Here is a 25,485-nt window from a genome sequence, read left to right as displayed (position 1 = left end):
CACTGCTTTAACTTATCCATCCTTATATTATTGCAAGACATAATACTATGTCACAGCTTGGGTAAAGAAAAAGAAAAAAAAAAAAAAAACAGAATTGAAATATTTCACACTGGAACAAACCAGATGTGATACTCAAGTACAACAATGAACTTATGTTACCATCAATTTTTTAAACTAGTGTAGTTTGTCAAAATAATTTAGGGTGTTAAGGTCCTGTGTCACAAAAGTTAATGTATGTTCAAACTTTGTTTTACATTTTCTTAGATAGTTACGTTTAAGAAAATACCAGACGTATTCAGGAGAATTACTTTGTATTTGCATTTTTAATTACATTGCACCTCATAAAAATAAAATCTCAACAAAAACATGACACTTCCAACACTGTGTTGCAAAAGGGAAATTCTTTTTAGGATGACATACAGCTTATTATTGTTAATATTTTTTTTCTCAGCACAAAATGCATTTGCATATTTCTTTTAACGTTTAGTTTTGGGTTCATTTGACCAAAACATCTAATATTCCTGTAAGGTCAGATTCTTATAACATGCAATTGTCCTTTCAACATATTATTTAACCTAATTTGTGGATCTATGACACTCCTACAGTGTTACACTTTATAATTATCATTGTAAAAAAAAAAAAAATAAGAAAATAAGAATAATTTGGGAGGCATTCAAAAAAGAAGACTTTTTCTTTAGACTGCAAGTTTTTCTTTGGACTGCATTCATTTAGAAAGTGACCTCTAAAGAGGACCAATTCTTATGCATTTAGTGAGTGAAAACATCACAAACCTGCGTCCAGTGGCTACTCCTCTCATATATGAATAACCTTGTTAAATGAAAAAAATGTTATGCTTGCAAAGTTATTGTTGGTAGCTTTAGGGTTGTATGGTAATATTTATCCTAGTGTTTCTTTAGGTCTAGGATAAGGGATGGGTTAGTGTTACTTTTTTACTTTGCCGTTCATGGAAAATTTCCTAAAACAACCTGTCATGCACCCAGCACATCAAAAAATGATGAGAGGGATTCCCCATCACATCAGGCTGACCAAGTGTCAACATTTGATGAGTTGGGAGTAAGACTGCATCGGTATGATATGGAATCCCAGTAAAATACTTTGGAGTTTGTAGTTGTAACATCACAAAATCTTCATGGCCGCAGGAAGTGTGGGTGCTGGGGTTGCTGCATTAACCCCGTAGTGGCGAGAAGGAGATAAAAAAATGTTTTTATAAATAATTGTTTTGCACAATTTATAAATTTCTTATGAATATTTTAGGAAATGATTTGGAATTTTTTTACTTTACTATTACATGTATTTGGATTTGATTTTAATAATTTTGAGGCCTAATTAATACAAGTTTGCAGCAGCAGACTAATAAATTTACATACATCTAATGATGTATGTAAATGAGGAGGAAATATGGCAGAGAAACGCATTTTGGATTCATCCACTCAGGAGAGACTTTACCTCCATGACATCCAAGCGCTCTTTAACATTTGGACACCTGTAACCATGTAGAGCACCCTCCCTGCAGCTCAAAGTAAGAGCATGGTTCATATCTGTGCAGTTTCATGTAACCATAGTATTTTAGAGTGTTATTTTGATCTTGTGTTGTTTGTGTAATGGAGAACTGTTCAATAATTTTTAAATAGTATAATAATATAGTTATTTCCTTGTGTTTTCTGTAAAAACATTTTGGAGCTAATGGAGTTATGCGTGACATAAACACATTGACTCGGATTCCTGCCAGGTGACCAAATCTACGTTGTTATAGTGTTATTATGAAGTTTAATTAATAGCGCATACATTCACCTGAGAACTGATTATGTCTGTGTGTTACACACCCTGGTTGTGTGCAGTGAAGTTTATATGAAAATAAAGTAGTGAATCTCAATCTATTTACAAGTAGAATTATACAAGTAGCAACACTTACCAATTACCTTCAGGCGAGTCCTTGACTGTTTAAATCTCCACCTTTGGTGGAATAGAGACAGGTGTGGTGAAAACAAGGTTGGCTAATATTAGCACTCTTCCAGGTATGACATCAATATTGGAGGAGCAACAGAATTGAACTTGTGGAGAGCACATTCTTGTGGGCTTTACTGCTTTGATATCTCAAACTTTGCTGGGGTTATTAAAGTCCTAAACATATTGTGTATAAATATATATATATATATATATATATATATATATATATATATATATATATATATATATATATATATATATATATATATATATATATATATATATCTATATATATATATATATATATATATATATCTACACATGTTGTCATAAGCACCCTTTTTCAAATTGTTGGAGGTCTTTAAATCAGTGAGCGATGTAGTATTCAGTATCATGTTTGCCCTAGATGACCCAGTGTGAACTCCAGAAGCTACTGTGTGTCACTATGTCACAATCAGAGCCAACAAGACCAGGGGGAGGAGAGCCTGTCTGCCTGGAAGCCAGCAAACATCTGTCGAGCATATTCACATGTGTAGCAGACATACCGAGAGAGTCCTTCGACCACACTGACTCTACACTACAGAGGATCCAGCGGCATAGAGACCCAACATCTTGGAAACAAAACAAAGACTGTTTTTAGAGTTTTTGCAGACACGGTCGAGGCCAGTCAGTTGTTGGCCTGGGCTCTTTTACTCCCTGAGAAAGACCCTCCCATCAAACCTCATACACTACATCTTAGTCAAAACCATTATATAAGAATGTTTCTTATAGATATGGTTTTTCACTTATTTCCTAAATTATTTTCCTTTGATTGTGTCTTCAATTTTGTGTCTTCTTAATAAAATTAGCAAAAATGTGCCATTTAAAGTGGCTCTTCCCAGATAAAGATAAATAATTGTTTGGAATAATTTGACTGTTTAAAACCTTACAGTTATGGATAAAGAAAATGTTAGTGGTGTAATTTACACCAACAGAGAGGTGATTAGGAATATGTCTGGAAACATACGTAACATTTGGACCAGCCAAGTTTAACTCTGAGGCAATAAGGTAAGGCAAATACTTAGTCCTGCTTTTATGCAAGAATTCAGCAAGATTTTAATAAGTGGGAGAGTTAAGTCTATATGATGTATATCATTTCTAGTCCCTTTGTTTTCCCCACAAACTACGAAAGGTTGAATTTTTCCACCCTGTTTAAACTTTGAATAGCTTATCAGCAAAGTTTGGCTGTTGGCCACTGTCTTCCTACAGCTGCTACTCTCTGAGGCCTTTGGAGACTACATGAGGAAACCCTGGCCAACCATTCTAAATATACCTTTGCTAAACTGTCCAGATTTATTTTCTCTACAGTTGGAACTCAAAAAACGCATTGGCTTTCTGTACCTCTGTACATGTGTTAATGCTAAAAAGGCTTAGTTATTTCAGCAGCACATTTGATATTATGTTGACATATGTCCTATACTGGCTCTGCTCTACATCATGTCAGCCAGTTTGCATTGTTCTGGTTTTAGATGCCCCAAGGGCTCTTGGTATTTTTGAACAATGTGTTCAACCAACAACTAAAAGCATGACAACCGTTGCCGACATTCAGCCGTATTTAAAGCAAAAGTTAGGAAATGGATCAGATGTTATAATACTTGAGATAAGGATTGTTATTGTAAATGAAATAAAAAGGAACAAAACTGAACTAGTGAACTTGAGGTAAGATAGGAATTCAGTGTTGAAAAATCCAAACTGATGCTTTGAAGGTTATCTGCCCATATTATTGAGTTTGTGGGGTAAATGAGCCATAGCAATTATTTTCATAAAAGCAATAAAGACCTGTAATTATAAAAATGCCAATATGAATTCATCTCTCAAAAATCTATAATGCTATTAAGTTTGTAATTAAAAGGATCTGCAGCTAAGTCTAAGAAAATTGCATTTTCCTGTTCAAGCAGCTATGAAATCGTATCTTGTGTTTGTTTTGCAAATTCCTCAAGAAAAACATTAACTTTGAAATATTAATCCTATCTGTGTATTGATAGAAATATCCTATTAAAAGGCAAGGACCTCTACTTCAAACACATATGGTTCATTAGCTTCACATTGGCTGCAGATCCAAAGGGTCATTAAGCCTCCATCTTGATAATTACATACACAAACACAGATGCATCTACCCATATGTAATATAGAACTGCTATATGCATAGTGTCAGGTCCTAAAACTATGCTTTAAGATAATAAGAAAAAATACTTAAAAACTGGGTTTTTTTTGCCAGCTTGAGACACAAAATACAGACATACAAACCCATTAAAATCCTATACAGCAGATGCATTGCAACTAATAGCTTTTATATCTTTTAAATTACTGGTTTCAGGTTTCATTAAATATTGCAGTGTTATTTTGTTCTAAAGTTTAGTATTGGTCATATTTAAACAGTTCCTTTAAAACCCACATGCCTTCCCCTTAACTGTTAAAGATTTTTTTCCAATGACAGACCACAAATTGTTTATTGGAATTTTATATGACAGACTAACAAAACATAGTACCATAAAGTGGAAAGAAAAGGACACCTGGTTTTCAGAATCATTTAAAAATAAAAAGTTAAGCATCCATACGTCCATTTCCATCAAAACCTTACTTTAAATCAATCCTGTTCAGTTAAAGCAAGATGCACTTAACCAGTTTCGCACAGCTAGAGAAATGTTGGCCCAGGCATGTTTGAATGGCCAGTTCCAACTTTTGCCAAAACATCTGATTTAGATTTAATCTTGTACTCTGACTGGGGTATTCTATATACTTATTCCTTTTGCTTTGATTGAAAAATTACATTGTGACTTTGCATGTAGTCTAAGCCTTGTTATACTAAATGTTCAACTGCCACCCTGGAAAATGAGAAATGCTAACACAAAATCTAGCCTTAATAAGTTGGACTAACAAAAACAAACACCAAAACAGATGTAAAGAAATGCTTCATCACAGACATACAGACAATAGTGATTGTACGTACTTGCAGGGTGTTTATACCCCTCATCCACTGTAATTTTTCAATGTGATCAGATCTGACCAGTTCTCCCATCCCTGCCATAGAAAAATTCCATTCATGAAAATCTCGGACATGTTTACAAAGTTTGTACGCACGTTCTTGTAGAAAAAAACCCAAAACGAACTGCTTAAAATTTGTAATCAGATGGAATGAAAAATTCAAACAGTCTGTAAATGACTGGTGATATGAATATCATATCTGAAATAGTGACCTCTTTGCATGTGAATCTAGGGAATACATTTAAAGAGTATTTCATGATTAATTGGTTTTACTGGACTTAGAAGAAATCCTACAAGGCAGGCTCTAAATTATAAATGCTTCTCTCTTGATTCCCCAAGATTTTGAAAAATATATTTGACTCATCTTAGACTGCTTCCCGGCGTCTTGTTTTCAGAATTGTGTGTTTTGTGTATACACATCTTCCTCCCATCCTAATGTTTTTTTATCTTCTGTGTGTTCACAGTGGACATTAGGCAATCTCTCAAAGCAGTAATGGGCTTTAATTCCCTTAGGTTGCAGAGAGATGGCCACTTCTTACATTAGCCAGTCAGGTATGACAGCCCCACGACTTGCCTTCCCCTCGGCCAGTCTGGATAAATAATAAATGAAAGTGGTATTTCAGTCCTCCAAATCATCCGCAGGGTCAAGACTCCCTTCTCACAGTGAACTTTGTAAGATGTGCCGAAGCGCAGCGAGTTGCTAAAGGTTAGCGTCTTGGACAAGACAATCGTGCATTCGGCCTGCAAGCACAAGTAGTTTATAAACATCAACCACAATATCCACCCCACACATCCCTTTAGTTGTTTGTGAACAGCTTTTTTTATCGAAGTCCCCTCCTACTATCTCTGTGGGAGAATGGGGAGACAGAGAAAGGAAAAGTTAGCATTCTTGCAGAGCATACATCTGCAGCTAAGATGGCATTTTGTATTGATTTTTCGTGAGGCCTGTAATTTTGAAATCTTGTAACAGAAGATGAAGTAAATATCGTTTTATTTGCTCAAATGGTTTCAGATTGGATTGAGATGAAAATAGTGGAGACAGACAAATCTAGATGAGAAAGCAGCAATTTCACATAATTGTCTTCAGAAATGGTGCCAGAATATATTAGTACCATGCTAAAACTGACAGCCCAAAGACCTAGAAATGGACTAGAGTATGTGGAGGCACTTATTCATCACATCACTGACATGTTTTGCGCACTGCTGACAGCTTTTAAAGTAACATGTTTGCATTTAACCTTTTGTTTAAAGCTCACCTACTGAGGTTTAAAGTACCAGTTTCTATAACTGAAACCTTTTTATTCTAAGAGACTATGTCAACCTGCATTCATAATATAAATTGCGCTCATCTACAATATAGTCTCAACCCATTTCAACATCATTTTCTGGTATAAGAGCATTGATTTTCCTGTTGGATTAAAGCAACAGGTCCTTATTTTTGTTTTACTGTTTTTATCATCTCATTCTTTTGAAAGAAAACTGATATCTAAGCAGCTTGCAAAGAGGATTCCTCTTTGGGCCAGCAAGTTATGTGGCTGAGCTAATGATAAATGTTTATACCCCATCTTGAACAGCCATTTTTGTTGATTTTTTTTTTTTTTTCCCTGCAGGATCATTTTTACCTTCAACTTGCTGTTATACAAAATGAAAATAGCAGAGATTAATGTATTACTTATAGTGAAGTGACTGCACTTGAAGTACGTGATTAAGCCAAATTATTTGGACTTTGTGATAATTACTGTTGAGACAACCAGAGGTTATGAATTTATCAGTTTCTGAGTGTTTGGCATCAATACAGTATATAGAAAGGGTTAGTAATGCATTTTGTAAACTAATCAGTCTAGTATTAGGCTTGTAGATGCACAAAACATTTTTTTTTCTAAACAGACAAAAGAAAATGAACTTACAAAGTTCAGGGACATATGTTTTTTTTATATAAATATGGATAATATAGTAAATTCCTATTGCTATCATGCTTTTAAAACATTTATATAAAAATAAATAAATAACAAAAGCTATTATACTATTTTTTCCAAATTTGGTGGCCAAATGTCAAAATAAAAACTGAACATTTGTAATGGCCAGTTATACCCTGATAGGTGTTTCCTTAGTAAACACATTTGCCCAATAAGACAAGTGGATGATTGTTTTTATTCCACCAGTGGGTATATTTTCTAACAGTGGCACTCACATGTTCAAGAGTTTTTATTTTCTGACCATTCTCCTCTATCCATCCTTGCGTTCATCAATCCATCAATCAAGTAGACCACTCAAGCCAGAAACTCATCAGAACAAAGCAATCAGCTTTGTGCATCAGTCCTGTTTTCATTAGAGGCACATAAAAAACCACAGTGCTCAATGGGTATGTGTGTGTGAGTGTCGAGGACTCATTAGCTGGGGTCAGCTAATTATTTGTACCAGACTAATGAAGGTCACAGTGCTTGTCTTGTCTCTGAGCTGACAGTTTGTACTTGATTGAGATTAATACTCCTCTTCAACCTCATTGTCATTTTGATTATGGAGCATTCTGAGATTTACTGTTTGATTTAGGTGTGATAGATTTAGATGTACATGTTATTTTACATTTGTTCTATTGCATTCTTCACTAGAAAAGTCGTAAAATAAGACTAGATGTGCTAGGCAGACACATGGAGAAGAAGAGTTTTAACATTTGTGTTATATTAATCGGAGAGTTCTTCCCATTATTTAAACACTCATGCATGAATCAAATTCTTTTGGGGGTTTTCAGTGTTGTATACTGGTAGGCACATTTTCTTGTCACTCATGAAATGAAGTACATTGTCATCATCATTCAGTGGACAGATCTAAATTGCGTAGACAGTAATTATCTATAATGAAAAGGAACTCTGATGCCAAAGGTATTGCCCATATATGCATGACTATATCACAGTTGAAAATGTATTCAAAGAATGGTGCAATTATCATGATGGATGGGCCAAACTAAATTAGGCAGAATTAATAATTACTATTAAAGAGCATATCCACTTACCTGGATGCTTAATGAAGCAAAAGCAACATTGTCTATTGTACTCCGCATGATTAGCAAAGTGTTTGAATACGTCAGTGCTGTCTTAACTGTCGCTCACTCTAAAAGAGAACACTTGATTACTGAATGTGTCAGACTTCTAAGGTCACTATAACCGAAACAGAAGATCTTGAATATTTTTCTTTAGACAAAGTTTGATACAGTAAATGAAACTTGCATTAATACTGTATATTCTTTTTCTGGAATTGTATTTGATAAAGAATGTGTTTGTATGTATGTAAATTTAGTATTTGTAATAAAAGTCCAGAGGATGACTTTCACCAACCCCACGCATGTTACGATCTTAACTCCCAGGGGTAAAAAATGATTAGGGAAGGACAGAGCACATACCTGAGAAGTGAGGAAAATTATAATAGGAATCCTTCATAAAGAACCTCTGTTTTGCATATTTGTGCAATTATTACAGCTGTAAAATGCGTGTTAGTTTAAATAGTATATGACTCAGTTTAGATTTCTAGATATTTTATTTCTAATTTTGGAACAGTGTCAAGGAATGTGTCATGCAAGCCAAAATATATTAACAGCATGCTGGCAACAGTTTTGCTAAGCAGAGGACAGCAGAACAGATATTTTTAATTATACGTTCCCTACTGTCATGATCTTGGCATTGATGACTGGTCTGATTACTTATTTCATTCACCTGTTTAGCTCCGCCCAGTTTCTCATTACTACTCATCTGATCCACCTGTTTCAGCCTCTATTTAACCTGCTTTAGTCGGAAAATGTAGTTTCTCTTATTTCATATATTGATTTATCCTATTTACTCACTGTAAATTGTTTCACTCAGTGCAAGGCCACACAATTCCCCTGTGTGAGGTGTCTTCAGAGAGGAAAAACCTTCTTCCCAAACAAGCCAGAGGTTTCTTGAGGTTTATTCATAACATGTTAGTGTTCAACCAAAGTGTCTGTAATTTGTTTTGACTTTAACAACTTTCCATTATTGTAAGTAAGGGGGAATGAATGCTGCCCAGGACAGGGCTGATTACCAAGCAATAAGGGCTGTATGATGAACTGTTCTCTCTTTGCAAATATGAAAATAAAGTACCAACTGAGTGCAATCCATCGATCTCCGTTTATTTAACTGGGGTGAAAAGTTGAATACTTTTTTCCCTCCACACCTGCCTTCAACCAGTCATCAGTGCCAGATTATTTGAGCCCTTGGTGAGAGTGTTCCGGCGCTACCTTTTTGTTTCCTGATTACCTGATCCTGACCGGTTCTGCCTCCTAACTACTGAGCCTGCCTGTCCCTGTTCTGAGTTGTTTGTCTGATCTGTCGTCGGACTTCCACTGGATTCTGCCTGTTTACTGAGCCTGGATCTGTTTCCTGACACCGACCTGGATTTCCCTCTGGTACCTCTTTGTATCTCTGATCTACGCACTCCTGAGCATGTCCTCGACACCAGTTTTGGCTATGCCCTCTGGATTATCCTTCCTTCCTTCCTGTGCTTGGTTCTGATCTCCTGCATGTTCTCCAGCATCGGGACTTCAAAGTCTGGGACTCTCTGGTCAGTGTCCGCCATGTCTTGACGGCAGCCAACCGACTGGTAACACCCTCGTCCTCTAGGCATGGAATGAACTTTAAAACCAGGTTAATGACTCACACATTAATTATCATCCTTCGACAGATAGACGAGGCTACTAACCATGTTCCCTCCCTGTTCACTGTAGTTCCGTTTAAATAATGAAAGTTTTAGGAAAATCTTTCTGTCTGCTTCAAAAACTGGATCATCGGATCTGAGCCCTGACCCCTACGATGGCACCTTGCTAAATCAAGAGAAGTTTTCTTTCTGTACTTGGTTCAGAAAAGGGTAGTTTGTATTCAGATCACATGCAAACTACACTAGAGTATAAAAAAGTTATTTTTGGCTTGATTGTTACACCCAAATAAGGGTTGTCTTCAGTCTATTTACACTTGCACAAAAGCTGCAGACCAGGTGAGGAAACAAACAAGTCTGTTTAAAGCACACCAAATTTGGCAGGTGTGAATACTGTCATAATATGGGGAAAGATGGACCTAGTATTCAAGGTGAGACAGTCAGTGGGAAAGTTCAAAATGTTTATTAATATAAAAACATAAACAAACTGAAACTAAATTGGAGCTGCTAGGATCTGCGACTCTTGGATGCTGCAGGAGGGTAACGGGGCACTGCCTAATCTCAGACACTCTGGTGGGAGAAACACAGGTAAGTGACCACGATCATCTGACAGAAGATGATGATCTCACTGAGTCACTTACCTGGTTCAACAGTCCAGTCCATCTCCCTGGAAAAGTAGCGCAATCTAGCCGCCAAATAAAAAATATAAACATACAACATTTAAGACGAACAATTTGCCTCATACAATATCTTTATGCTTTAAAATGATTTTATTTAATTTTAATCATTATTAATATTTATTTTGTTGGTGTATCTAAATGTTTATAACATTTATAGCAAATGTGGTATTTAGATTATTTTAGCCTTTTTATCATTGTTGATCTACATTTTAACAATCTTAACAGGATTCAAATTTTTACTTCCGTTTTCTATTTATCATTAAAATACTGGGAATTCACCAGTCCTTAAAACTGTTAACACATCTGTTACTGTGCATTTATTTCCAAAATCTAACTCTGTTTGGCAAAATTGGTTGTAACGAGTGAATTTAGGAAATTGGAAAAAACCAAACAAAGCTCTATTACAGATAAGTGCATATATGCATTTGAAAAAATAGAAACATTTTTATTTATGAAGCTACAGTATTATATTACTGTATTAGTGATAAAAAAGAATATTTTCTTGTGTATAACATAAATGCAAGCAGTAAGTGAACATTTCTAATTTATTGCAGCAATTTGACAATGATTGAATAAAACTATAACAGAAAATTTGCTGCCCCAGGAAAAGGGAAAAAAAAATCTCCTCTTCATCTGTCCTGGTCCTTCTCTGGCTACCTCTGCAAGCCCCAGTTTCTAGACCCCAGCATCTCTAACAAGCAGCGGATACAGCGCTGGATTACTGTAGGCGTTAAATCAATAGCTGCTGGTCTCCCAGGCACAGCTATAGATTATGAATCAGTGTTGGTGAGCAGAACACCGTGGTGGCAAAAGGAAGTAAGGAGACAGAGAGGTATGGAGTTGAATAACACATAGGTGAGGAAGAAATTATATTTACAGAATTCTTATTTTGAATTGCTTATCAATTTATTGACATATTTTAGAGAGTTTAAGATACATAATGGTAGATAAATAAATAAAAAAAAAAGGTTTCCAATGCATTTTGTTTCATATATTTCTATAGGACTTGGAAATTATAATTAGTCAGATAAAATTTTTTGAAAAGTCAATTTAATATATAAGCATTCTCAAACACTCAAATAGCAACAAAGATTTGTAAGATGTGAGTCTTTACACACAGCCTTTTCACTATCTATGTAACTGATCTATAGCAACAGAGCCCATTAACCTGGATGAACCTCTGGTAATCTCTGCAGTGAGCTCCAATGTTTTCAGCTTTCGGTTTAATTCCAGGCCCTCTGAGTCCTGTTTACAGATGGTATCTAAGTGGCTTGATTCAACTGCCAATGAATATTGGCATGTGTCTGCACCCCATAGACCCTGCTATTAGGGGTGGAGACCATTGGTTTAGCCAAACACAAACTGAACATGACATCTCCCCCGCCCCTGTATGTCCAACACACACAGAAACACACGTGCATGTTGGGATTTGAACACAAAAAGGAAATTATAGTAAAGATTGGAAGATAAATTCAAGAAGAAAGTTAGAAAACCAACACAAAAATAAAAGCAAAAATGCCTTGTACACATGTAAAAGCATAAACTAAGTAAACATCCAAGATTCAACCTTGCTATGAGGAAGGTTGTTGGACCCATACTGCCCCCTGGCTTACCTCAAATCTCTCTGTGTTTGTCGAGAAGCAAAGACGCCTGAGGAATAACACGTTTCCCACCACAGATTAAGGGTCAGATAACCCAGGACCATTTCCCCAACGTTAACCATAAAATGGAAAGGAAAATATCTGTGCGAAGATCAGTGGCTCGAGGGATGAGATGATACTGAAGAGCTATTAGAAGTAACTAAGTTCTGGGTCAGACTCCCTGTAGCCAAGGGGTGATATAATGTGAACCAGGACTCCTGTAGGGCAAAACCTACAGCAGAGCTCTTTTACTAGTTGCCTTTGTACCAACTGTGAAGTCCGGGGTTTTAGACTTAAATGAGAAATCCTTGCTATAATACTTAAAAGATGAATTTTTTAACATGTTGTTAGGTTATAACCAGAATATGCATTAAAGCGACAGACGATGCAGCATTATTTAATAGAAGAGTAAGCATATAAAGTCCCGTCCTCAGTTTCAAAAAACACATCACAGCTTAGACAACACCATTCTAATGGTACAAAATAAGGCTGGCAGCCCTATGCTGGGGATTGAGCTGTTTATAGAAAAATGATTAAAAATGTAAGGCTCAATTTTTAGAGAGCTGGTGAAGACAAATACCACAACATTTACAGCAATGGTTGTTCTATTCGTTTCAATTCAGTTTATTTATATAGCGGCAATTCACAACACATGTCATCTCAAGGCACTTTACAATTTAACCAGATCATACAGTCAGATTGATTCAAAGTTTTCTATCTAAAGAAAACCAGATGATTGCATTGACTCATCGACTCAAAGGCAAACCCTCACACCAAGCATGCTTGTAGCGACAGTGGAGAGGAAAAACTCCCTGAAATAATTAATCTCTTTAGGCCTGAACACAAATGCACACTTCACAATTTGTAAAGATTTTATGCAAACATATACTTTCAATCCTCTTTTTACTGTTCTTTTGAAAAAGAGGCTTAAGTTTAAGCTTGAAAAAGAACCAATATGTTACAAATTTTAGGGATTATAAATAACTTTGGATAGTTTTGAGTCCAGTTTTGAACAGGACTCATAAAAAGACAGCATTTTTAATTAAATTAATCTGATTTCCTAGTTTTCAGCCTGCTTTTTAACTATTTAATTAAAGAGGAAGCAAAAGCAATGCATTATAATAGTGTATAGTAAAATCCTATAGCACAGACTGGTTGTTAAGTAGTCTCTCCATTGTTATCTCTATAGTGGACATTGTGTTAACTGTCAGCTGCAGATTCTGGTAGCCACAAGCTACCATCTGTGCCTGAATGACTGAGTTTTAAAGGTGGCTGCAGGATCTGTCAAGGTCAGAAGAGACACACAGAACTATACTAGCTCCCAGATATCTAGAAACATGTGAACACACATGCATACACCAAACACTGGAATGATTAATCTGTCAATCACTGCTCTGATTTCCTACAGTGAGCCGTCCTCTTTTCCCTGTGAGAATTGTGTGAAAAGAACTGAAGGTTTGTAGGATTTGTGTTTTTCTGTGTCCCTTTTTTTCCTCTGTATTTGATTTGGGCAATCAGAGCCTATTCAAAACATTTTTCAAATCACCCCACTGAAATGCAGAACATCGCTCTGAGATATCCCCTGTTCATATACATTTCAGCCTTTAACAGCAGCACCAGACTACTTCCTTTTATGTCCCTTTAACTATATATTGACTGGTGTTAGCATGACCGAACTGTGCATCAACAGGGCTTCTACCTTGTGACACCTTTAAGCAGAACTTTAATCAAAAAACAGTTGGGATGTTGTATATGAGTAGTAAATAGCCTGTAGCTTGGGCTATTCAAATGTTTAATTGCAAATCTGCTTTTTTAGTTGTGATGTTAGATAAACTGGCAGTTATCAGAGATTATCTTCCAAAAAATATATACATATATACATTCAACAACGTTCAATGTTTGAGGACAAAAAAAATAATGGAAGTTTGTTTTTACTGTATTTACTTATTTGAAAAATGGGTCAAAACATTTCTCATATGATCATTTTTATCCTTTAATACAGAAAGTAAAAAAAAATGAAAATAAGGTAGTGGATCCACTTTTTTATAACCTTTAACTGAGCTTTGTTAATATTCTTAAAGCATCCTCGTGTTTACCACAGAAATATAATTTCATGAATATACACACGAAAAAAATTAACAAGCAAGCCTCCCTTTGATTTGATTTACCTTATGTTATTAACTGAGAATATTAATATTCTAAAGTAAAATAACTGATATCTCCATTCCAATTTTAGAACCCTAATAAAAGCATGTGCATCAAATTAACTTGTGTATTTAGATGTTTTTCTTTCCTTTCTGTGTCATTAACTGTGCTATGCAAAAAATAATTGCACTTGATGAGAGTCATTTCATACTAGTAATGAGTGTTGCTGTTCCTTTAATTAGTGGTCTTCAAATTATTGCTACTGCACATATATTCAGATTTGTCCTTAGTAAACCAGAAGCATACCCAACTGTGCTACTTATGTAGTAATTATAAAAATTACTTTTAGAGTGCATTCAGTTTTCAGTCTTATATTTCCTCAGCATTGATTGGCCAGTAATTTTACTAACCCTGTGCTTTAAAAAGATTTTGCCTAAATAGGTTTTATAGCGCTAACTAAAAGAAGTGTAACAAGCTCCAACAATAAAGATATGACACAATATTTCTCTTCAAAGGAAAATGCAGCTCTAGGTTATCAGTCCTAGTGATAGTTCAGTTTAATTATAGCTCAGCTTAATTATAAAGCACAGATTTATAAACAGATTTATTCAAAAACTGATAACTCTCAAGGTAATTTTTAAGAAAAAATCAATGTACAGCAATGCAGTCAAGTTGATCTGATCATAGAGATTAAAATGATTCATTTTTACATATTTTCCTCTTTTAATAGAGTACAATCAAATTCAACTTTTAATGCCAACGTTATCTATCCAAGGAAGTCCTGCTGATTGTATTAATTCAAACATTGCTTAAACATTTTAAAAGCTTTACATCTTTTATGAAAACACAAAAGGAAGCATATGAGGTTGTGCAAATATGAACTAAATTATTTTATGTAGAATACAAATCCGATATTCAGTTTATGATTGAAAGAGACCTTTATTATAATTGTGAAAATATAAAAAAGGATAGCAGTTTTCAAAGAAATGGTGCCACAATCTTTTGTCTATTTTTTGTGCACCCAATATCACGCATCATCAAGTCTTCCAAGCCGGATGAACTGTCACCCCTTTTAGCTAAATTAACATCTGCTATTTCTCTTTCATTGTTCCAAATTACTTTTTCCCACAATCACTACAATCTTCATCACTTCATTCTCCCAACTCCCCACACCCTTTCTTGGGTAAATTGTAGATGACCAGTGTAGCTGAGAAGTAAAAAAAAAAAAAGGAAAATGGGAAACAAAGCTTTTAGTAATTTGTCTGGTGTGCTAAAACATTTGGTTTCATTCTATAGGCTCCAAACCAAGTCAGTCACATTGGGAAAATTGGATTCCCGAATAAGGAAATCCCATGAGGGAGGTTAGGCTGTCTGTCTGGATCAACTGAAGACATTTCTTCTCCCTTTCCTTTACGCTGTCTTTCATTCGCTGCACCGAGGCATTGTGCGTGGAGAGATTCTGTTCACACTTTAGTGAACCAATAGGGCCATAATACGTATTGATTAAGCTATTAGCCAACATTACCCTGGCACTGGCAGAGACTGTGTTTAGAATCAGCACCTCCGGAGTCTGTCACAATGCGTCACATACACACGTATTCAAGGACGTACACTTAGACACACACAGAGTTTGCGAAAAGCTGATTGGGTATCCTGTGAAGTCGGTTAGTTACTGAGGTGACTAAAATACTATTCTCTTATCTATTCCCCTCTGTCCCTGTGCACATCTTCTACCACTCTATCTCTGTAACTGAACTCCAATCAAGTAAGGCCACAGACCCAAATATCCACTGTTTCAATGAGATGGGTTAGGGTACAAAATACAAGCACACACACACTCCGACAAACCTGATTAATCAGATAAAGAAAGCTTGATTACAAAGGACAAGGTTATAGTGAGGAGTGACAGAGGTTGGGCCAGGCTTTCCAAGTCAAACAGCACCCACAAACACACCAACTTGAACACACTTACCTACTCTAACTGATATATATTTACCTTTATACACACTGAACACATACACAATGAAAAGCTGGTTTAAGATTATTTGAATCAAGACAACCAAATTTCTGTCAAAATGCAAATAGGTATATGTTTGTGTGATGTAAAGAGAACCTGGTCAAAAAAAAAGTTTGTGTACTAATTTCACTGTCTTACAGTTCGATAACTGAGTGAAAAAGAAGTACACCTGGAAAGACATTATCTTGCCAAAACATACGATTTTTGCTGTTTTACAAGAAGCAGATAAGAAGCACTATTTAATATTTCTTGTTTTAATGGGTTCCCAAAATAACCTTATCTGTCCAAAAAATGATTCCGCTTGGTCAGCTGCAGCTTTTTTTAAGTTATATAAAATATATTTTCAAAACAATCAGGTTATTTGACCAGAACTTTTTTTTACGGGTGTCCCAAAACAATTTGTAACAGACACACTGCAGCCAATCAAAATTGAATAACCACTTTGAACACGATGTGAGAGTCTTCGGCAGTAGACCATTATCCAGTCAAAATACTACAAGGCATATTTTTGTGTGATGGACAGAGTCCCCTATTAAATACACTTATTTTTGTTTTAATGGTTGCACTGCTTACAGTTGACTCTATAATAGAAAATAAAACAAACAGAGAGTAAGACAAGCATTAAAATTTGCTGCCACCAAAACTCAACAGCACCATGTTTTGAATATATTTTGCCAGAATTTTCTGACCGAGTGATTTCCAATACATTGTCAAGACAAATTACCTCTACTTAATAAGATCCCATGGTGAAAGTAGAGGATGGTCATTCAGAGAGGAGGGGAGAGGAAGCGACAAGTATTAATTTGGGATTTTTCACAAACTGACACTCTAGTCTCCATCCTCAGGCCCTGGGGCTGTGTCACTTCTCACCCATCCTCACACAAGCCTCTCAGTCTCTCGTTGTTGCTCGTCATCCCCCGGTTTCTCCCTCCTCCTTTGCCCTGATCATGGAAGAAATTCAGTGGCGTAGCAATTACCTAAGTCTTTTATCAGTCATTTCAAAGGAGGAAAATTAGAGCAATTGTGTCAGGATGGTCATATGGGCAGAAATTGCACACTTATTGGGTGCACTTACGCCTGTGACTCTACTCGCTCACTGATGGGGCCCATTGTTAGGCCTTTGGAGCAGTTGATTGGGCCCGAGAGCAGATGCATGCCCCCCAACCCATACCCTCTACACCCATCTTACCCCAAGAAAATTCTTCCCCTTGCTTTATAATCCCCCCAACATACATACACACTCCCAAATCCCTGCCAGGGCACCAAACCATTGTCATTCAGACTCCACTCCATTTCCTATTTGCCTCTACCTAGCTAAATATAAATTAAAGCAATACTTTAAACTATGAAGATATTTATCTTTGACAGACCAGTACCACTGTCTTATTTGACATATGTTTGGGCCCCTAACCAGTCATAGAATGTATCTTTCACTCAGACCAGGTCTGAATCCCAGCAAAGTCTATAATCCCATCAATAATCAGGCATTCTTTTCTGTATGGATTCGATGGGAGGCCTAATTAAGATAAGATGCTAAAACACCTCAGGATAACTGAAAGTGAAATGAGATGACCTGACCTTTGGGAATGCAATTCCATAGCAAATTGTTATATGAATGTTGGTCCTCAACAGCATATGATGGTTAAAAAAAACAAAAGCACAAAAGACACCGCTGAAACCATGAACAGTTTTTATAATGAAACCTTTGTCTTTTAGGGGAACCCAGAGATAATAGGTCATTCAGCTAAGGAGTAAAGCCCAAATATAATAGAAACACTGTCTGCTCAAAGGGATCTTTCCCTAAATGCTAACTAGATTCAGACAGTGAATCCTAGCAGTAAATGCTAAGTCTATGGCTTAATCGTCGACTCTAGCTCCTTCACACTGCAGGGAGCTGCCAGGTCTCTCTATTCCCACTCCACTGGCCACACATCTCCACTCAATCTGTCTTAGCATATTGATTTCCCAGCTGTCTCATTGGTTCCTAACATAATTATAGCTGGCTAGGCTAGGGGCAGAGGCGCAGGCTAATACATTTACACCAGGCCCCATCAGCACGGGGCTTACATTCATGTCACTGGGAGAAGCCAAAGATTGGATGCCTCTAAGAGGAAGATCTACTAAGAGAATTTGGGGGGCTTTGCTCTAATGAAAAAGGGAATTAGCTGGATCGACCTCCATCACATTTTGAGATCAATAGTGACGTCCATGAAAACATCTAGGGGAAATAAAAGCAAGGCAAAAAAGACATTTTAATACATAGTATTTCATTAATCTGAGCTTATAATATATGAATTGTTGAGCTCAACCAAATATTGATGCTTGTCATAAACTTCAGTTGAAATATTAAGGAGGGCATAACAATAATGTAATTCTTTGAGAAATTTCCATCCTAAACAAACAGTTTTTAATTATACTGTATGACTATAAAACATTTCTTCTGACCTGAAACGTTCTTGAATCCTCTGTGTCTCACTGTGTCTCTCTATTCATAAGTTCTGTATTATATTAGATTTTAACTCCTCTACATATAATAATGTATTGAAAAAAAAAAGAAGAGGGGGGGTTGGGATGTGCAGTGGAGGGGTGGGGGAGAAAGGGGAGGGGGTCATAGACTATCTATTTTGCTCTGCCTAATTGTTGTCAGAAGCTGACCTAAAACGCAGAGACAGTATTTTTCAAAGTCAAGGATGAGGAAGAGGAGGGGTGAGCAATTCATCATGATATCTCCCTTCCCCCTACACCTGCTGTCCAGAACCAGCGAAGGTCTGCTAGTTATTTAATTCCACAGATCAGGCCCTTAATGGCAAACTCCAACCCCATAAATTAGACATGCTCTCGATTAGGATGTCTGCAGTAAGAGGCAGTCTAAGGTATGACACTGATGTGTAAGGTCATGGGGGCTTTCTCACATCAATTGCGATTAATGATCATTAAAGAAAAGTCAGAGTGAATATAGTTTAAATCTGTTAGCACTTCGCTGGTTGCAGTAACTGGAACATAGATAGATGCAAGGAGGCATGCTTTTGTTTGAGATATTTCAGGGTTAACCATAAAATGAAAAATGCAATTTTTTAAACTGCACTAGAGAATCAAATTTTAACACTCATCAATCAAAATCATGGTTTGATAATAAGTGCTTGAGTTATTATTTAAAACTACACAGAGGAATATTTAGGAATAAAGAGGCATCTTCAATATTAATGCAACTTGGTTTGACAATCAAACCAGCCGCAATTATACTCTATGTGCTTCATGCAGGAAAAAAGACATGATGGAAAGTGTGCTTACAAAAACCATACGGTGTTGTCATCTTAGGCAAAATTAAATATCAGGCATCACATTGTGATAAGATTATAGTAGTCTAAAAAAAAACCGGATAAATAATTTTGTAGAAGTATATTGGTCATGTAGAGACTTTTTTGGTTTATTTCAAATGAAAAATTAACACTGCAATTATAGGTTTATACATTCAGAGAGACTTAGTGTCCCTCTGAAAGATCAGAGTGATACTCAGAAACAGCAAAGTCTGCTTTCACTAAATGAGAGGCACCAATACTGAAGATGAAATATCCCACATCAGAACTTCCATTTTATACGCAGAGTTCAACAATCCCAATTCTTTTGTTTATTTTATGCACAAGCTCTACATAACTGCATGACTAGAGCTGTTAAGTCTATAGAAATGTATTGTCCTTCAGTAGATTTTTGCAGAAAATATCACAAATGTACTATAAGACTAGGGTTTACATTTTTTTTTGCTACTTTATGTATTTATTTGTCTTTCTTTCTTTGTCTCAGTGGCATTTTGGACAGTCACAAGCAGTTGCTGACACTTATTTTGGCTCCTGGCAGGGCAGACATTGACTGTCAACAGGACGTCTCCTTTCTTTTACTCATTTCTTCTTTCCAGAAGATGCTGGTGTATGCAAGTCAGCCTTTTCCCCCTGTAGGGTGGGTGGTAGGGTGAGCCGTGGAGAGGACATCAGTGGAGGTGTGTACTTGCTAAGACTGGAGAGATGGTGAGAAAGAGCTGCAGGGATGGCGGGATGATAAGGCATGTCAGGAAGGTGTGGCGTGTCGGTCTCATTCTCTCACTGCTGTGTGTGAGCTGAAAAAAAAAATGTGTGTTGATTGTTGAGGGTTATTCAGAAGGACACACTCCTGACCATCAGATCAGCTTCCATTCTGACATTCCTGGACTGCTTCAGTCTCAGAAGACAAACACAGACTTGATGAATGCCTTTGTGTAGTCATCTGTTTTGTTTAGTTGTTTTTTTTTTAAACAAGGCAAAAATGGTGATAATACTCTATACCTTTAAAAAAAAAAGAAAACATCAGGTAGTATGAGTGCATACAAAACGTGTCAGGGATTGAAACAAAATTGTAAGTGCCTATGTAGCTGTAGGTGTGTATTTGTGTTCTATGACCTGTAGAAGTGTATATCCTCATCTGTGTGGGCATAATTGGGATGATGCGTGTCAGGGGAACACCAGCAGTGTTTTTTGTTCTCTGAGTAAGCCAAGCCAGTCAGAGACCATAATGGGTGTTTTTGCTTGATGAAAGCCTCAAAGCAGAGGTCCAGTGTCTGTTTTGATAAAGGGAATGAACATGCCAGTGAGTGAACCCAGCATTGATGCTCGGATAAAACACATGATCAATAAAATAAACAGTACATCACCTCTATTAGTGACACAACACCAGGATCAAGGTATGTGGAAATGGAAACCAGGGTTGGGAGCACTGCAGAGGTTTTTAGATTTTTAGGCAGAATGTGATGCTGTGGTGTGTATTGAAATGGTATGATTACTGAACACAAAGTAATGGGGAGTCAGGGACTGCTAGAAATGTACACCAGCAAATAACAAGGTTGCCATGCAGCTGCTGCTGTTAATGTTTCTGAAAACAGATTTATTACCCACATATTGTTATTATTTTGTTTTAGCTTCTATTTAGATAGACAATATGGAAAGAGTATGCCATACTGATAGGAAGCATAAATAAACTGACTGACAACTACAAGGTCAAATACAAAAAAGGAAAAATGTAACCTCAACAATTTGTGCTTAATACAGACACTAAAAGCCCTGAGAGCGGAATTCTTCATTCATCCAAATTGATTTCTGTTTGCTCCCTTTTTGTTTACTAGGTGTCCAGATTAATTTGCAACATGCCCAAACATATCCACTGCCTAAACTCCTTCCCCCTCTAAATTACAACAGCTTTTTCTAAGAGAAGCAAGGATGAAATAATGACACGATTAGATTACTATTCTTAAGAATCCATTAGTCAAAAATGACACCCAGGAAATCACACAGTGCATTCTGCCCTAATGCAATAAGGTGCCAATTATAACACTCATGTGGAATAAGTGGGCTCCACTAAGTTGGCGGAGGAGAACACAAATCATCATTACTGTGTATTTCTTAATGCTATCTGCACTGAGAGGCATTAAGAACAGACTAATAAGTTTAGCTCTTGCAAACAGAGTGCAGCCTGCATGCTCCATTTTCTCACTTATTGTCCTTCCTCTCCTCATCAGCTTTTTAAACCTGCCTGCCTGTCAGGTTGCTGTATCAGTGTTATAAATTCCAGCCTGTCTTTCTCTCTAATTGTCCTTCCATATGTTGTGCTCTAGTATCACACTTCTCAAGACTTGAATAGCTGTCACTAGATATCAAGAGCTTCCATCTTCAGAGCCAGGCCTTGCAGCATCTGTCTGTCAAAAACTTTACTTTGGATGCAGGCCAAAATCTACCATTCAACTTTTTTATATTAGAAACTGTCCCTTAATGCAAGACATAATATGTTGGGTTAATTAGTTCATTTATCTTAAGAAAGCTTTTGAAAAAATACTGGATGCACAAACAAAACAAGCAATATTGTCAAGCTTTTGGCAGCTTTAAGTCTACTCTAATTTCAAGCCATAAGCTATGACTTCCAAAGAGCTGCAAAGCTAATAACATTGTCCGACTTTGCCACTGGTTGCCTGGTGGTGGGCTGTTAGAAGCCTGCCAGCTGGGAAGGGCATTAACCGCTGAAAAGGATCCTGTTGGGCAGGAGCAACTTTTCCAAACTTCATCTCATTTGATAAAAAGACAAAAAGAAAGCAAGACAGTTTGATGGCAGGAAGGGAAAGCCATGGGGAATCTTAGACAATGATGAAAGCAAACTCTCGAAGAGCCACAAAGCACCGCACACACCCCTCACTTACATCAAGGGGCTAGCAAAAAAAATTATAATAACACTGCCTTTTCTTTTTTAATTAATGAAGACTGTTATTTGGCAGGAGGCAGGGCAAAGCTGTAAGGGATCTTGAATGACTGGCAAACATCAAACGGAAATAGTGTGTATGCCTGTGTGTGAGTGAGTATCTCAGCCAATGTGTGCACATGAAAAGAGGATGTGGCTGTATGAAAGTGATTTAGGTTTGGTGTGTGTGTTTGGTTTCTACTAGACCAGCTCGTTGCCTTTAGTAAATAACACATGCCCATCAGTGGCAAGTGGATTTTGGCATTTGTCTTTTTGTGTGAGTGAAGTCCATGCTTTTCTGCATTAACGATTGAAAAGGGGGGAATGAGGAGAAGAAAACATTATTCATACAACACATTATACAAGTTATGGAGACTTTGAGAACTTCCCCCGATTCCACTGAAGGTGGTTTTAATAAGGTTCCATGGGAGTTGGTGCTTCAGGGTGTTGACTAACGGTGTGTGCTTTTGTGTGTGTGTTGGTGAGCATGTGTGCATATGGAAACATGTGTGTATGTCTCTTGTCTGAATGAACGTGTTCGGTGGTGGGACGGCACGTGGTATGTATTACACATCAAAGAAAGGTCAGACTCAAACACAGAGATGGGCTAAAGGTTAGGGCACAGCTCTATATAGAACAGAGAGAGGAATGAGGCTTATCAAAGCTATCACTTGGAGAGAGACTGCTAGAGGTCACAAAACCCTTGACATGACGTTCAGTTCTAATGTCTTAGCCAAGGATCAATAAGACTACACAAAGACAAGCCAGATAGGCTTAACATCAGTGTTGCCCCACAAACCACTGAAACCCAATTCTCCTTCACTCTAGAAAAAACAAAAACGGAAAAAGGAAATAAAATTTAATTGCAAAAGAAGCAAAATAATCAATTAAACAAAAGCTGAGGAATGAATAAAAGAAATGGTTCATTTGATGAAAACAAGCACTGGGGAAAAATGTTTCTTCACAAGTATGAAAATTTTATAGCAATTTCTCTTTTCAGAATGCAGAATAAATATATATTCAGAGTATCAGACAGAATATTCTATTGAGTAATGCAAATCAGAGGTTCTGCCCTGGATTACTAAACTCATATAGGTAGATTTATGGACAGGTTTACAGATTCCGATTTCATTGATCGACCTGAACTTAGACACAACACTTTAAATTGCACATATTCCACTGGAATTGTTTCAGGACTCCACTAAAAAAATGAATTACCCAAGCTGACAGTTGAAATGGGTAGAAGCAGAAAAAAAGAAGAGGTGGAATCATTCTTTTTCCTTGCAACTTCCATTCGGCTCCACGTTCCCGAAAGTGACAGGACGCACTGTGTTTTTGCTTACGCATCAATATTTCAGAGCACTACACATGGAATGCTCCAGTGACTTTGAATATAGGGTCCTTGCTTACACCTCTTCTCTCCTCCTCTGTGATATGACATCAAGTAATGTGCAATGAAGGTTGTGCATCAACAGACCCCCCCGCCACCCCCCCACCCCTCCACCATATGAAATAAGCAAAAGAATTGCTGAAAAGATGCTGGACACTTTATGAAATCAAAAGGAAGAAACAGAGCCCACATGTGAGATACTGGATCTGTGGAGAGGATTTGTATAGAATGTAATATTACTGCAGAGAATTAAGCTGTTTCAAGCTTCTTGCCATTGAAATAGGTAGACCTACTTGAGAAACTATTGCAAACAAGCCCTTTCAAACACAACAGAGATCATATTAAAATTGCATATATGATTAAAAAGATGCATGTTTGTGTATCATTAAGCTTTTGCGTCTGTGAGCTACTTTGTCATTTTGAAGTAGAGAGTCCGTTTATCAAGGCCAAAAAGACCACAAAGTGTCAGAGACTAATGGATGTCACCCTATCCCTCCCATTGTGATCATCCTAAGAAATTAATTAGAAATAACGAACTGATTTTTTTTTTACACCACTATCATTTATTACAATGATAATTGCTTTTCCCTGATTGTAGGTTAAGTCTTTAAACACTGTCTTACATCCAGACACACTCATCCCCAACATCTATAATTCATGATATACTTTGCACCAAGCAAAGCTGTTAAATATTTAGTGAATCATTGCCCTAAACTTAATCACCCTTTGATAAATGCATGTTTTTCTCCCCTTTGCTCGACCCCCCTTGCGTTGTGCTCCCCAGTCAAAAGGAAACACATTCAAACTTGTTTTATAATCAATTTTTAATTTTTCTGCAGAAAAAATTTACATAACACAACTTAGCATAATGTATTAATTACAGTACATTGTTAAGTGCTACATTTTGTTTCTGTGAAACAAGCTATTATCATTGTACTTCATGAAGTATTAAATCTAATCAATTTTTAAAGAATGCTTAAACATTAATTTGTTAGACTAGCTGCTAATGTATTTCCTCATGAAAATTAATTCCCCCACCTTAGTTAACCAGCTCTAACTTTTTACATTGTCTTGTCTACCCTGACTTTTTTTTCTCTAACTCTTCCCAAAGATTTGTTTTACTTTAATAAGTCAATTATAAAAGGTCTTAATACAAAAAAAAAACAACAATTTCATAGCAAGTGTAATATGTAATATGTAACATACACAAAAAGGGAACATTTCGGGGCAGGGCAGGGTACGATGTAGCAGTTGAGTCGATCCCTTCCCACTATCATTGCAACCCCTGTACAGGAGAGCTGAAGACCTCGACTATTCAGCCAGGCCAAAAATTCCCTTTAATGACACCCCTTTCAGAGATTTAGATGGGTATGGGGCATTGCAGGCTAACAAAAGAAGACAAACGACCCAAATCCAAAGGGTTGGACCCATTTTTCCATTTTCAATTAGCATGTTCTCAAAACAAAAACAAGGTTTTGATGGGCTATGGTATAAAACCCCGAACTCAACGCTATTCCTGATGTTTTCAATTGAAAAAGCTTCCTAGATGGGAAGTGAAATGTCTTTAAACTGAAACAAAGTCCAGTGGATTGTTGTTGTTCTTTTTACTTTTTTTGGTAGGGCAGGGTGTCTAAAACTGAACTTTTAAAATGCAACCTATTACTAGAACTGCAAGAACTGTCAAACCATGTTGATATCGGCTGAAGT

At 36.7% G+C, this 25,485-nt stretch overlaps 2 long non-coding RNA genes across 2 annotated transcripts in view; both read right to left on the bottom strand.

The window, feature by feature from the left end:
• The window catches only part of LOC119784635, a 195,827-nt gene that overhangs the window by 59,724 nt on the left and 110,618 nt on the right, over window positions 1-25,485 (bottom strand). The window lies entirely within an intron of this gene.
• LOC119784636 lies at window positions 10,161-12,112 on the bottom strand. The gene is made up of 3 exons (XR_005280955.1): window positions 11,948-12,112; window positions 10,296-10,339; window positions 10,161-10,224 (listed from the first exon to the last, which is right to left on the bottom strand). It is a non-coding gene; the product is annotated as an uncharacterized LOC119784636 (long non-coding RNA).

This window comes from Cyprinodon tularosa, unplaced genomic scaffold (assembly GCF_016077235.1).
Source record: "Cyprinodon tularosa strain WSP-4 unplaced genomic scaffold, ASM1607723v1 ctg23, whole genome shotgun sequence".
NCBI classification, from domain to species: Eukaryota; Metazoa; Chordata; class Actinopteri; order Cyprinodontiformes; family Cyprinodontidae; genus Cyprinodon; species Cyprinodon tularosa.
Note: the sequence above shows the minus strand (reverse complement) of the source record. Positions and strands in the feature narration are given on the sequence as shown.